The 14,419-nt window shown below is 39.8% G+C and overlaps 1 protein-coding gene and 1 pseudogene across 3 annotated transcripts in view; one reads left to right on the top strand and one right to left on the bottom strand.

The window, feature by feature from the left end:
- The window catches only part of PTPRN2 (protein tyrosine phosphatase receptor type N2), a 753,919-nt gene that overhangs the window by 540,564 nt on the left and 198,936 nt on the right, over nucleotides 1-14,419 (top strand). The gene's annotated exons all lie outside the window — the stretch shown is intronic.
- On the bottom strand, nucleotides 7,959-9,227 carry LOC113420820 (GTP-binding protein Di-Ras2-like; annotated as a pseudogene).

The raw sequence follows: 14,419 nt of genomic DNA, 5'->3' as shown, positions 1-14,419 counted from the left end.
TAATTAGCTTCTCCTCTTCTGGCACTCCTTGTTGTTCTTCATACTCTAAAATCACCATTTCTAAGAATTGTAAGGCAGAACCAAATGACTTGCCTCTTTCATGTAAAATTTCTTTCATATTTCTTAGTTCCATTTTTAACTCCCCAAAAAGTTCTGCAATTTTTAAACTATATGTGTGTGTGTGTGTGTGTTTTCTGAGGTTTTTGTGGGTATTTGTATGTGGATCTTTGGTTATTCGGGTTTTCTCCCACGTAAAATTGGAAGTATCCTGGTGACATTTTGACAAAATTTCATTCGTCATCTTCAGGCAAACCAACAGAAGAATAAGTGCACGCATTGAAGAACACAAGAACTCAATCAAAAAAGAAGAACTGACCTCTTCCCTTGTCCAACACCTCAAAGCCACAGGACATGAGATTGACTTTAAAAATACCAGAACTATCACCAAAACTGAACACTTCAACAACAGAATAATCAGAGAAGCCATAGAGATAGAAAAACGCCCACACAGCATGAATAAACGAGATGATACCTCCCGCCTACCAGCCTTTTGGAAACCCGCCCTCATTAATAAATGAATACCTAACATGAAGAATGACACCAGACCCACACCCACGAGGGCCACACAAGATGCCACCACCACACTTCCACGTAGAAAGCAGACTCACACCCACACAGATGATGAGACACGACCACAGACCAGAAGCCGTACTGCAGCTACATCACTACCCACTTCAAACCCCTCCGACCCATGCATGAAGCGAATGGACGCCCACCATGAAGATGTGGCATGACCACGAACGCGAAGCCAAACAACAGGATCACAGCTCACCAGCTCAAATCCCCCAGCAACTAAGACTAACCTGAGCACAACCAAGCCCCCACCTGAACAGAACACACCCCCAGCCAATCAGAACACAGCCAACCTCCCAACCAATCAGAACACAGCCAAACCCCCAACCAATCAAGTCACACTCCCACTAGCAGTTAAAAGGAAGAAGCAGCTGCAAGCTCACATTACTCTGAGAAGCACAAAGCCGAAGACACAAGCCTGAAGATGATGGATGAGATTTTGTCGAAACGTCGCCAGGATACTTCCAATTTTACGCGGGAGAAAACCTGAATAACCAAAGATATAGATATAGATGTAGATGTAGATGTAGATAGATATAGATATAGATATAGATATAGATATAGATATAGATATAGATATAGATATAGATATAGATATAGATATAGATATAGATATAGATATAGATATAGATATAGATATAGATATAGATGATGTAGATGTAGATGTAGATGTAGATGTAGATGTAGATATAGATATTCTTTAGATTTTCCTCAGATTCATCAAATAGTCCCAATCCATAAATTTAAGTTTATGCCAAGATCATCAAACAATCCCAGAGTAATTTCTTCCTGCTTCTTTCTTTTATGTTAATGTTCAGTATTTCCACTTTCCATTTTCCAAGGTCTCTATTTTATTGCAACCAATATAATATCAAATTCAACTTTTAAAGGAGCCAGGCCTTTTTTTTTTTTTTAAAGACTCACAAAATTTTTCTTTTGCTACCAGGTGGCACTCTGTTATATTGAAATTCTGCCCTTTTTTTTTTTTCACTTTTCTTCTCTATTTAGGGCTATTAAAATTCAAGGGTCCAATAAGTCCGGTAAGTCCAAATATCAATTTTTACATGTTCAAGTTCAGCTTTAATTATGCCTATTTAGTGCCAAAATCATATATTTATCCAATTTAAACAGGTATCTTCTGGCTTCCTCCTTTCAAAATTCAATGCCACTTTCAGCCATTAAAAAGTTTTTTTTTTCTCACTTTCTCTGGTCGCTACTTTTATAATCTCTCTTTAAAATTTCTTTTTTAATTTTACTCATTTTAATCTTTCACACCTTGTTGGTCAAAATAACAAGCTAATTCCCTTGTAGTGTTGACATTAGCTTTTACCTCCCTTCCCTTTCTATGGGGAAACAGTGAAGTCATTTTCCAGTCATCAGGCAAAATTAATGTCTTCTCACACAAATATATCAATAAAACAAGACATCCAGCATACTCGCAAGATTGATGTCAGCCCTGTTGGATAAACTAGACTAGATTAGCTAATTCTAATAATAATAATAATAACAGATAATCAGAGTTGAAGGGACTTTATAGTCATCTAGTCCAACCCCCTGCCCAAATGGGAGACCCTACACCATTTCTGACAAATGGCAGTCCAATCTCTTCTTGAAGGTCTCAAGTGATGGTGTCCCACAACTTCTGAGGGCAACTTTTGTTCCATTGGTTGATTGTTCTCCCTGTCAGAAAGTTTCTCCTTATTTCCAGGTTAAATCTCTCCTTGTTCAGTTTCTGTCCATTATTCCTTGTCTGGCCTACAGGTGCTTTAGAAAATAGCTTGACCCCCTCCTCCTCTCTGTGGCAGCCCCTCAAATATTGGAAGACTGCTATCATGTCTCCCCTGGTCCTTCTCTTCTCTAGACTAGCCAGGCCCAGTTCCTGTAACTGTTCTTCAAATGTTTTAGTCTCCAGTCCCCTAATCATCCTGGTTGCTCTTCTCTGTACTTTTTCTAGAGTCTCAACATCTTTTTTTATAATGTGGTGACCAAACCTGGATGCAGTACTCTAAGTGTGGTCTTACAAAGGCTTTATAGAATGGTATTAATACTTCACTTGATCTTGATTGTATCTCTCTGTTAATTGCACTAGGCCAAATGTTCATCATGTGACCATAGGGAAACTGGTTGTATTCAATGTATTATAAATGTAAGGACAGGTTGTAAGTATTATTTTTCAATGCTGTTGTAACGCCGAATGGTCATTAAACAACTTGTTATAAATCAAGGACTACCTATATGTTAATTCTTTTCACTTGGATAAATGTGAAAAGTTGTTTACTTAAAACCTATGTTGGAAACAAGCAACTCTTTTCCTAAGCATACTCCTGGAACTATGCATTCTTGACTGTCTGAATTACCCAGTCATTCACTCTGTTTCTTCTTGTTCCTTCCCAACTATCAATTCATGTCACTCAGCAAAATAAAACTGATAATTATTCCTCATGGATGTTTTCATGACACAAAATATTTTGAAATAATGCAGCTCTGATTGTCTTAAAATTGAGTCGAACAGAAGTTTTAAGTGCAATTCAATTGCTTTCATCACTGTGTATAACAGTGTATTTTGTAATAAATGTGCTTCTAGGTGCCAGAACATTTGAAGAGAATTGTGTAAAAACATTTTGTCATTTAAAGATATATAGCAAACCTATTTTCCTTCCTGACAAAGGAAAATAAATGTCCAGCATTGTATTCCCTCTTTTCAGCAGACATAAGCAATTTTCAGCAATACAAAATATGAGTTCTTGTTTTTGCTCTCACTATAGTAATGTTCTTGGCTAGGCTGGGTTTGCAAAACCTGTTAAATTATGCTTCAGTGTGTTTACTGAATCAACCGCAATGCACTGGGTTCATACAATGGAGAAGCCATTATAAACTATGTTGACTAAATTAGATTAAATCATAAACAAACAAATCATATTATGACTAAACAAGATTTGATATTGGTGGTTTTGTTTATCTTGGCTGCAGATTACTGATACTCTTGTTTTTATTGTTTTATGCCTTTGTTTATTGTTTTGACTACTGTTATGTATCCAGAGTCATGAATTTGACATGGGCAGCATATAAGATATTATTTATTTTAGTAAGTATGGCTTATTTAACAATAATTTTCTGAACAAACCACAACTGGATGTATCCATGCATCATCTTGAGCCATAAATCATGATTTTAAAACTACAGTAGCTTGGTTCACTGATATATTTCAAAATGGAAGTTTTAATTCATTGTCTAAATGAATTTCTAAAAGTTTTTCCCCTTTGGACAGTTACTACCTTTGGGAATGTGTGTCGCAGTGTCAACCAAGAATAGAAGTAATACTGAAAACTAGTAAACGATAAAAATATAAACAACTGAAAACATCTGGATGACTTGGAATATTTGCACATTAGTTTTCCTGCTGTGTTTAAGCTTTTTGGGAATTCCTCCAGAAGGAGTTTTCTATATCTAGTTACCTCTTCTTATCTTGTGCTACATTTTGTTCTTCTCAAAGCCTGCTCCAGTGGTGGGATTCAAATATTGTTGCCACCGGTTCGGTGAGCGTGGCTTGGTGGGCGCGCTTTGCATGCGTGCACACACTTTGCGTAGGTGCAGAGGCATTTTCACAGGCACAGAGTTGTTCTAACTTGCCTCCTACAAGCCTGCACAATCCAGGTCACTTCAGCAGCTGCCGTGCGGCACTATTCTGTGCTGCGCAAAGAAGCTGCGCTTCAAATTCAGTAAATAAAGGTGAGAAATATGGGAGCCCAGGCAGGCGGGTGGGCCCAACAGCAGAGCAGTGGAGAGAACCAGTTCGATCTCAGCTGCTTATCGCTCCTACCGGCTCTCTCTCCAGAACTGGGCAGAACCGGTGGAATACCACCACTGGCCTGATCCATCCAAATAGGCAAACTGGTCAACAGGAGAATAGAAGACCAAAATGGTGATTATGAAAGCACAATCTAAACCAGGCTTGTCCAACTCCGCGGCCCACGGGCCGCATGCGGCCCAGGTCGCCTCGTAATGCGGCCCAACGCCCACCCCAACCTTCATGAAAGCTCCAGCGAGGAGGAGGAGGAGAGGCAGGTGCGAGGCGGGCGAGGCGAGCAACAGAAAAGGCGGGCAGCCGCAGCCCAAAAGTCCCGCCCCGCCACCTCCTGCTATTGCCGCCACCGCCGGAAAATTAATAAAAAATAAATAATTTGCAGGAGGAGAGGTAGGCGCGAGGCGGGCGAGCTTTCTTCCCCCCCTCCCCCCCCACCCCGCAAAATTTGGCCAAAAAATTATAAAATAAAAAATAAATAATTTTTAATAAATAATTAATAATAAATAAATAATAATTTTATTTTATTATTTTATTAATTTAATTTAATTTAATTAATTATTTAATTTAATTATGTGCGGCCCAAACCAAATTTTCATCTTCTAATGTGGCCCAGGGAAGGTGAAAGGTTGGACACCCCTGATCTAAACTGTTCCCTTCGTGGCTATCAAGGATGTCTGCAGAGACTAGATGAAAAAAAGGTTAATATGGTGGCCTCAACCATGCAATCAAGGCCCATGCAATCAAATTTAGCTGAAAATAGGAACCCTCAGGTGACACAATGAGAAATAGAGCTACACAAGTTGTTTGCATATATGAGTGTGTGTCTGTGTGCATGGCTGTATTTGATTGTTAATTGATTGACAAATCCTTCTTTTGACAGAAAATTATTTAAAATTCAGACCCTCTTCACTTTGAAATATGATAAATTCCAAAAGAAATTGGTGAAATCCCACCCATTTCTCTCTTTTTTTGCAGAATAACTTTCAAATGAACTTGAAAGTGACTTTTGCCCACCTCTTTTCTACACACAGTAAATTCTATTAGGGTCCTTCCCCCTGAAAGTTGAGGCACTTCAGCTACACAGACATAATTTCAGGTGTTTTGCAAAGAAAATTAAATAGTTGCAGGCTAAATCTTCTTCATTAAAATATACATTAAACTCTATTCCACTGTGATGTGTAATACTAAGGTTTGGGTGTTTTGGGCTTTTGTTAATGGAGATGGGTTCTGGTTTTTTTTTCTTTTTCTTTTGTAACTGCTTTCCTTATATTGGTTTTTCATAGCCATGTTAGAAAAACAGTCTTTAGTTATTAAAAGCTGGAGATTGGCCTCACATGGCTAAGCCCAGCTGTAACCTGCTTGTGAGTCTTAAATATGCAATTATTGGAGCCTATAAACAGAACATTTCATTGGCCTTTTGCTCATGTTGAGCTTTTGGAAACGTTCCAGCCAAAGAAGAAAAAGGGATTACTATCTGTATAAAAAGAAGGGACTGATGTATTTACACACTAAAAGTCTTCTCTCTTCTAGGTGATCTGGTTCATTCTCATTCCTTCCTTAGCCACCACTCCTATGTCCTCACTGCATGATCTTAGCCATGTTAATAGCATGCCTGTGAAATGTCAGGCGTTGCTGCTAAGTAATATATAGCTAAATTTATGCTAAAATAAATATTTTTAAAGTCTCAGAGGCCCCCAGTGAATTAATTTGCCTGTGAATATTTTAAAATGATATTTTGCTCAGTCAGTTAGTATCATTTATGACTGGTGTACAGAGGTTTCCACAAGGTACGGTCAAAAAAAGGCAAATGATAGCCACAAAAGTCAGTTGAAGTTTCACATATTTTTCATGCATACTCATGACATGGGCATTTTTCATGCATACTCATGACACACACAAAGAAAATCGGAACTTCAAATATATCAGCTGCATATCAACATCTCGACTTTACTGACTATACTTTGTGGATATTCCTGCATACTACCTTTTATAGCAAATCAATACAACCCATGAAAGGATAATATTCCCATGTATCAAAAATATTGAAGATATCCAGAAATGACCAACTATTATTACATGGCATCACCATAGCATATAAATCAGCTAAACCTCTTTAAAACATCTTACGCAAACCAAAAGACTCAGTAGCCCATGAAGAAAAAGCAGGAATCATCCAAAACATATAGTGCAAGGACTGTTACAGCCACTATATGGGACAGACAGAAAGAAAAGACTAGTAGAGTGCATCCACAAACACCAACTAGCAGATAGGACAAAAATTACCATACATTGACAGACTCAAGGGACTTAACCACAGTTTCAACCAGGAAACTATTAGCAACCCAAACCATGCTAAATCCAAAAACAGAATTCCTAAAAGATTGGCATTCATGCAAATCAGACATCAAAATACATATATTGTTGTATTTTTCTTGATCTTTTTTCTTGTTTATTTTAGTGTTCTAATATATTACTTTTGTTTACATTCTTTTCATTTCTTCCTTTTTAGTGTTATAAGCCACCTTGAGTAGCCCCATGACAAGATAGGCAGAAAAGTAGGTAGGTAGTAGGTAGATGATAGATAGATAGATAGATAGATAGATAGATAGATAGATAGATAGATAGATAGATAGATAGATAGATAGATAGATAGATAGATAGAAACCAGATCTACACACTATTCAAAAGTGACAATAAAAATCCTAGGAAGAAAACAAAAAAGTGCCTAGAACACATTCCATCCAGCAACCACCATTCAGATAAGCAGCGATCAACATCAGCCAAACAGCAGACAGAAAACAATAACCTAATCAATGAACCACCAAGAAGGAAACTACACTCCCACCAGCACTGCCAGGGCAAGCTACTGTGTATAAACAAACCCAAATCTGACTTGTGCTGATTTTTTTCACATTAAAACTCATTTAATTTTAATCATTCACATAAAAACTTGCCAATGTAGAATTACCACATATAAAGTATTTACATATAATGAGGAACACTTGAGAACAAAGTTTCTTTCCTATAAATATTTGAAAGACCACCATAAACAATAATCTACAGTAGCCAGAGAACTGGTTAAGTTCTACCAGTAAGCATTTGTTTTTTGCTCTAATATATGCAAGCATTAAATATACTGTCTAATTGTACTGGTTTACTCAACAGAATCCTGCTGTGATTTGCTTATTCACATTAGTATTTGTAAAAGAATTGCAAATTGTTGCAAATTGAAAAAAATATAAAAATGTAGCAGTAGATTGCAGGGTTCAGATTATTTATTCCACTTTTATCATCTCAGAACAGTATTGACTATGCAGCAGGCAGAGTTGATGCTTGTGCAAAATGGAACATGAAAAATCCAACCACCCTTAAGTAAATATTCAAATGATTCAACCCACATTTAACACTACCATTTTGAAAGATATACTTAGCCTCTGAAAATTTCAATAATCAGAATTTTCTCTGGATAGATGTCCTGCAAGATCAAGACTACATTCTTATTTTAGCCACACAGTAGGTGTCACATCACATAACATTTGCTTCTCAGTTTATCTTTGTTTTGCTGCTGCTTTGAATTCTTGCCATCCACCTGCAGACTACATTTCTTCTCTTTTTCCAAATTAAGGAGCTCTTCAGAAAACTCCTGCACGTTGTAGTTCATTTTGGCAGAGGTCTCCATGAAGGAGCATTTCCATTTCATGGCAAGTGTACGGCATCCAGAAAGTATCCATGATATCAATCACTCCAAGACATTATCTCTCCAATTGATTTATTAGGAACAGATCTGGCATGTCAAAAGCAATTTCCCGAGTGCGCGTTACACAGAATCCACCTTCTCTCCTCCCACTTCTACACTTCATAAATCACAAGAACCAATTAACTGCAACTGGAAATTCTTAATACAACATACACAATAACCTTGAACTTTTCAACTCCTCTAACTCTCTAAAAAAAATGTGGCAGCTAAATTTCAAAGCTGACAGCAAGGACTTCTCCTTCAAAAGTGCCCACTCCTCTTTGAGGGTCATCACCAGGAGTGGGATTCAAAAATCCCAGCAACTGGTTCTCTGCCCAATTGCTGGGTGGGCGTGGCCATGGTGGACATGGCCTACCGAACCTCCAGGAGGGCCATTTTTCACCTTCCCCTGAGTCTAGAGGCTTCCCTCAGGTCTCTGGGAGGGCAAAAATGGCCTCCCCCTGGTTCCAGAGGCCCTCCAGAAACTGGAAACAAGCCTGTTTCCAGACTTCTGAAACTTCCAGGGGGGCTGTTTTTTGTCCTCCCAGAGCTTCTGTGCAGACCCTGCACTTACCCGCATCCAAAATGGGCTGTGTGAAGTCTCCTGGGAGGGGGTGAGCAGGGCCATTCGGTCGGTTCAACTACCAGTTCAGCAAACCAGATGTAAATTTAACATCCAGTTCACCTGAACAGGCCCGAATCCCACCCCTGGTCATCACTCTTGTTTCCTAACAGTATAATTGGGATTTTTTGAATGACTCCTTTGATCTGACAGATCTTCTCATAGATTGGTTGGAGATCTTCTACAGATTGCTTACTGGTCACAGAATATACTAGCATGAATGTATAGGCTTTCGAGATGGTGAAACCGGTGGCTTCCGGTGGTGTCTCTGATCTGAATGTTCTTGTTACAGCTGATCACCTGGTGATATGTATCTTCAACAATGAGGATGTTGTCTCCCGGAAGTGTATAAAACAGAGTACCAAAGAACTCTTGCCAATGCCAGCAGCTCCAAATACAACTGCTCAGTAATTATTGCTTTGCTCTGGCATCCTGCTTGTTCAGCTGGGGACCAAAGAAGAACCCTGAATTTATCTGCTCCTTTGGTGAATAGGCACAGAATTGACAATTCCCAAATTCCATTACTTTAGCCTTACATGAACATCTACAAAAGGTGAACTGTATCCTAGAGTCAAGTTAGACTCCTGATGACTCCATGGATACCTGACTTGCACTGATATTACCTAGTTGAGTAATGAAACGTCTTAAAGCAAACAATCAAGTTCAGCATCCAAGGAGTCCACTGGATGTTTTGTTCTGACCAAGGCTTCCTGAGATAGTAACAATCACACGCTGTCCCCCAAAACCATTTTTTTAATTATTTTAATGGCTGTGAATTATATGCATTCACATCCCGTAATGAGTCCCAACAGTTTATGAATAGTCCAACAGAAGTCTGCTGCAGTTTTTTGGGATAAGGCTGATAAACACCCACCTTTATCTCCCTTGAAATGCTGCCAATGACTAAATTGCCAATTAGTTGTACAAGGCCAAACAGAGCGCAAAGTCAACACAGCTTCAGATTTTAAACCGACCAGAACAAACAAAGTTGCTTCCTGCAAAATCACATTTCTCTTTGATACAATTACTAGGAATAAGGAAACTACTACCAGCCCTAGAAACTGGGCTGGTAGCCCAGTTGGCTTCAAAAGTTTAGGCCTACAGTGGTATCAGAATATAACTAGGAAATATAAAGTGAAAATTTCCTTTAAAAGCATTTTGATGCACTTGGAAATATGAGGGCAGGAAGTAAAGTTGAAGAGGTGTAACTCCAGCATTCGGGGAAATGCCCCGAACATGGTAAGGGAGAGGGAAAGGAAATCAAAATAATAAATTGACACACCAATTCTACAACAAGTGTTGATCTTGTAGATGTAACCTCAATACTTACACTAATAAGCTGCCAAAAGATAGCTAGCATTTAAGGATATTTCTTCCATAAGTGGTAATATAGACTCCAATCCTTTTGTCAATGTTTATTTGGTTTATTTAGTTTAAATGTGGAATAGAATGACATTGCGCTCGCGCTCTCCGTCTCCTCCTTCTCTCTCTCTCTCTCTCTCTCTCTCTCTCTCTCTCTCTCTCACACACACACACACACACACACACACACACACACACACTGGAGCTTTATAGCCAAATAGAAAAAGGCAATAAGGTTTTTGCTCTGTCTGAGCCACTGATTCCCTGTCATGGGTGCTAAGCTAAGCTCTGTGTTTCCTGTCTGGGTAGCCAAGCTGCAATTTTTCATTTTCCCCCCCTATCAGTCACAAATGTGCTTGCTGAACCAGTAGCATAAATGAAAAAGGATGGAAGCAAGCTGGCATGGATTTTGCTAACCACCCTATCAGCCCAGCAGCTGAAAATGCATGCCTCCAAAAGCTTGGAGTCTATATAATAAAAAGAAAAGATCAATCAGAAAGAAAATATATGGTTTGATATTTGGAAATGCACTGCACAGCACTGTGTAGCACATAATACTTTCATTTTACCTTGAGAGTAATATTAACAATAATATAATAGATACGTAACAATACTGGAAACAGCACAATAGAAAAGAAAGAATTGAAGAAAAATCACAAAATATAAAGATCTGCAAATAGAAGTACTGACTGGAGCAAAAGAAAGCAAAGACAATATCAATAATAATTGACACTTTGAATGCAATTCCAAACCAACTGGAGCATTACCTGAATACCATCAGCATTGACAAAATAATCATAAATTAACTGCAAAAGGCAGCTTTACTTGGAACAGCTTACATCCTGTGATGATAGCAATAGTAATAGCACTTAAACTGATATACTGCCCCCTTTACCCTGGGTAGTTTAGAACATCAGCATGTTGCCCCCAACAATCTGGGTCCTCATTTTACTAACCTCAGAAGGATGAAAGACTGAGTCAGCCTTGAGGATAGAACTCCAGACTGTGGGCAAAGTTAGCCTGCAATATTGCATTCTAATCACTGTACCAGCAGGACTCCTTTAACATCATTAGACAACATCTGCCTATCCCTGGTTCTTGGGAAAGACTTGCTATATAGATAAAAATGCCAAATCCTGTTTAAACATCTGGATGACTCTGCAATGAACCATAATAGTAATGATTTATTAAAGTTGTATATCATTCAATTTTTCACAACTCTGGGTAGCTCACAATAATCAGAGAAAGAAATTGCAATAAAAGATAAAAGATTGCAATACAATGAAGCAAGCAATCTCATTCTCCCTTGCCAAAGACCTAAACATCAGCAGGGTAAAGCCATTTAGATCTCCAGGAGAACATCTTTGTAGAAGCAGATGCTACTAAAGAGAACTCACACTTCTGGGTCACAATAAATGGCATTCAACCAGTGTAACAACCGGTTCGGTGAGCACACGCTCATAGAGGGTTTGCTACTAACCTTCTCCTGCAATCCTGCACTCTCCCTGTGTATTAAACAGCTGATGCACGGCAATCCGCTGTGCCACGCAAAGCAGCTGAGCTTGAAAAACAGGAAATAAAGGTCAGAATAGAGCTCAGGCAGGCGGGTCTAGCAGCTGATCATCGGAGCAAAATGGTTCGCTCACAGATGATCCTCGGAGCCACCGGTTTGGCCGAACTGGGCCAAACCAGTAGAATACCACCACTGATGGCATTGCTTATTATATATATATATATATATATATATATATATATATATATACTGAAAATATTAGGTCCCTAAATACACTTCAAAATTGGGTTATCTGCAAACCTATCCCTGAGAGAGAGAGAGAGAGAGAGAGAGAGAGAGAGAGAGAGAGAGAGAGAGAGAGAGAGTGTTTTCATAGATTTTCACGGGTACAGGTATGTAGGTCTAGGTGTGTTCGGGTCTTTTCCCGTGTAAGATTAAGAGTATCTTGGTGACGTTTCGGCAAGGTCCCACTCGCCATCCTCGGGCTGGTGCTTTCAGCTTCATGCCAGTGCAAGCAGTGTGTGATCAGAGCTGCCGTTTCTCTATAAATACTGGTGGTGGGGGCTGGTGTGCTGGGCTGGTTGGCTGTGCTGCTGCCTCTTGATTGGTTGATGGAGTTGATGTTGGTATAATGGGCTGTGTGAAGGCCTTGTGAGTCTTGTTGTGGAAATATCCTGGATCTCATGCTGTAATCTCCTGGGTCGTTTGTTTTGTAGTAATCTTTTTTCCATTAGCCTCTCGTGTTTTAACGGCTTGGGCAATGGGTAGTGTGATGGGCTTGCGAGTTCTTTTGTTGTGGTATCCTGGGTCCTGCGTTGTAATCTCCTGGGTCGTTTGTGTGTTGATCTCTTTTCCATTAGCCTCCTGTGTAGTAACGGCTTGGGTAATGGGTTGTGTGATGACCTTATGAGATTTATTGCTGTGGTATCCTTGGTCTTGTGCTGTGATATCCTGGGTCATTTGCTGTGTTGCAACTTCTTGAGTTCTTGTGGTGTAATTTCCTGAGTTTTCTGATGTGATATCCTGAGCGGGTGGCTGTGATAGAACATTCTGGGTTTTAGTCTGGCTTCGAGTTTGGGGTCTGGGTCTGTGTTCTTGGTGTGTGTCAGCTTGTTTGATTTTGGGGTCGGGGGGGTGCGACAGCTGGCGAAGGAGCTGTGGTCTGTTTTCTGAATGGGCTTGGGCCTGGGTCTGATGAGGGAGATTGGTGGTGGTGTCCCATGTTGTTTTGGGTCTGGTGTTGGTTTTCTTGGCTGGGACTCATTTGTTGGTGAGGGCTAGCTTCCAGATATCTGGTAGGCGGGAGGTATCGTCCCATCTATTCATGTTATGGGGGTGTTTCTCTATCTCAATGGCTTCCCTGATTATTCTCTTGCTGGAGTGTTCAGTGTTGGATATTAATTTGGTTCCTTTGAAATTAATTTCATGTCCTGTGGTTTTAAGGTGCTGGAAGAGGGAGGAAGTATTTTCTTCTCTTCTGACTGCGTTTTTGTGTTCTGTGATGTGTGCATTTATTCTCCTGTTGGTTTGTCCAATGTATGTGGCTGGGCAATTTGTTGCATGGTATTTCATAAACTCCTTGGTTTTCTAGCTGGATCTTGTATTTGGGGTTTCTTAGGATGTTGGCTATTTTTTGGTCAGTGCTGAAGGCTGTCCTGATATTGTATTTGTGGAGAATTTTGCTGATTTTGTCTGTGGTGCCTTTGATATAGGGGAGGAGTGTGATACCGTTGTCTTGTTCTGTGTCTTGGTTTTTTAGGGGTATCTCTTTTCGGATTAGATTGGTGATAGTGTTTCTTTGGAATACATTGGAAATTAATACGTTAGTGAGGGTGTGTAGTTCTGTTCTCAGGTGGTCTTTGTCAGCTGGGCGTTTGGTTCTGGAGATGAGGGTCTTGGCTACAGAGTTGATCTGTGCAGGGTGGTGATGGGATTGTGCATTTAGGTAGTGGTTGGTGTGTGTTTTTTTTTCCAGTAGATGGTGTGTCCTAGGGAGCCATTGGGTTTTTTGTAAATTAGGACGTCCAGGAAGGGAAGTTGGTTGTTGGTTTCTGTTTCCATGGTGAATTGTATTTTGGGGTGTAGGTTGTTAAGATGTGTTAGGAAGTTGTCCAGTTTTTCTTTCCCTTGTGGCCAAATTACAAAAGTGTCATCTACATATCTGAGCCAGAGTTTGAGTTTGTGTTCGGATTTGTCTAGAGTGTTGGTTTCAAAGTGTTCCGTGTATAGGTTAGCGATGACGGGTGAGAGGGGTGATCCCATGGGTGCTCCTTCTATCTGTTTGTATCTTTGTCCATTGTGGATGAAGTATGTGTTGTTTAGGCAGTGGTTGGTCAGATCTAGGATGTGTTTGGGGGGGTTGTATTTGTTTTGGATGGCTGTCAATGCTTCTTTGATGGGTACTTGGGTGAAGAGGGATATGACATCGAAGCTCACGAGTAGGTCGCTGGGTTGTAGGTTTTGTTTCTTTATTGTTTCTATGAAGTGGAAGGAATTTTGTACATGTGAGGTGATGGATTCTGTGTAGGGCTGGAGTTGTTTGGCGAGAAATTTGGCAAGATTCTGTAGAGGTGAGCCTATGGAACTGACTATGGGTTTGAGTGGTATTCCTTCTTTGTGTATCTTGGGGAGGCCATAGAGCTTAGGGCATCTGGATGATTTTTCTCTGTGGATGATTCTCTGCTGGATCTCTTCACTGATGGGAGACGCTTTTATTTTGGATTTGGTGGTTTTTTCTAGGTAGGTGGT

This window comes from Notechis scutatus, chromosome Z, assembly GCF_049901735.1.
Source record: "Notechis scutatus isolate UNSWTSFEM ecotype Mainland chromosome Z, rNotScu1.2, whole genome shotgun sequence".
NCBI lineage: Eukaryota > Metazoa > Chordata > Lepidosauria > Squamata > Elapidae > Notechis > Notechis scutatus.
The sequence above is the reverse complement of the archived record's forward strand: the minus strand, read 5'-3'. Positions and strand labels throughout refer to the sequence as shown.